Source organism: Psammomys obesus, unplaced genomic scaffold, assembly GCF_907164565.1.
Source record: "Psammomys obesus unplaced genomic scaffold, mPsaObe1.curated_primary_1811, whole genome shotgun sequence".
Classification (NCBI taxonomy): Eukaryota; Metazoa; Chordata; class Mammalia; order Rodentia; family Muridae; genus Psammomys; species Psammomys obesus.
The window spans coordinates 474,477-476,063 of record NW_026592586.1 but is presented as its reverse complement, the minus strand read 5'-3'; positions in this window follow the sequence as shown (position 1 = coordinate 476,063).

The following is a 1,587-nucleotide window of genomic DNA, read 5'->3' as shown; positions in this document are numbered from 1 at the left end:
CTTCTTCTTCTTCTTCTTCTTCTTCTTCTTCTTCTTCTTCTTCTTCTAACCCTTGCCTTGAGTTCCTGTGTTGGCCTCTCTCAGTGATAGACTATAAATAAACTTTTTTTTTCCCCAGGTTACTTTTGGTCAGCGTTTAATCACTCCTTCCACCATTCATCCCAACTCATGGATTTGCCTTTCAGGATGTTTGGAGGTGACCAAGGGCAGTTGAACCAGGGAAGGAGAAGCAAATCAAAAATCTCAGGATAGGTCCTGGAAAGCCACCATTCACATTCTAGTCTCCAAGCCTTTGTCAATAGCAAAAAGGAAACAGCCTTCAGTTGTCCTTGAACTATGGGATTAAGCAGTTTAGAGAAGGGAAAACAGGTAAGTAGTGACTAGAAGTTAGGTTTTAGGTTTAGTGGCTCATGCAGGCTCATGCCTGCAATTCCAGTACTGGGGAAGCTGAGGCAGGAGGATTGCTGTGAGTTTAAAGCATGAGCTATGTAATAAATTCCAGGCCAGTCTGAGTTAACCAATAAGACCCTGGTTTAAAAAATAGAAACAAAAAGAAGAGAAAGAATAAAGAAAGAAAATAAAGAGATAGGTAGATAGATAGATAGATAGATAGATAGATAGATAGATAGATAGATAGTACTACCTAGAGAATCACTAAATGAAATGAGTTTTGATATTTCCTTGGCTTTTTCTAGAATCCCCATATATATAATTGTCAATGGTGAGAAGATAGAGACAGGTTCACATTGCTGACTTTTAGGAACCTTGACTCAGGTCAAACTGGGTGTGGTAGGTTGAATTCAACATCCCCCATAATCTCAGGCTTATTATTATTATTATTATTATTATTATTATTATTATTATTATTTGGTACCCAGTTGGTGATGCTGTCTGGGGAGCTTTGGGGAGGTGTGGCCTTGTTGGAGAAAGTATGTCGCTGGAAATGGACTTGGAGAGTTCAAAGATGCTATTTCTAGTTTGCTTTGAGCTTTGTGCTTAAGATGTGTTAGTGCTTCAAGATGTGAGCTCTCTGCTTGCTATTCCAGCAGCATGCCTGCTGCTTCTTCATTGTGATGGACTCCTTATCCCCTGGAACAACAATCCAAATAAACCCTTCCTTCTGTGAATTGCGTTGGTCATGATCTATTGCAGCAACAGAAAACTAGCTAATTCATTGGGGTTAATAGCTTTGACACTGATAAGAATTTCACAATTAGTTGATTTGTAATAAAACACAGTTATTTAAAATTTTTTTACGTAAAACATTTTAGATTGTTATTATTATTTTTAATTTTGTGGGTGCCTACAATTTAAAATGTCTGAGGCAGTGCAGAGAGACAGACGACAGAAAGAGACTGGAGTTTGACCTTCAACAAAATTAGCGTGCACAGTGAGGGGCCGCTTCTCTCCAGCAGGTAATTGAGGGGTATGCCAGGGGGAAAACGCCTGACTCCGATCGTTTATTGGGGTGGACTGAGGGGTTTAGCAATGAGGAAATTGTTGCAGCCATAGGAGGCTACGTGCAGTTTCCTGTTCCCTCTTTCCTCGAATTGATCTGTGCCAGGCAAAGACAGATAATTTTGCCGA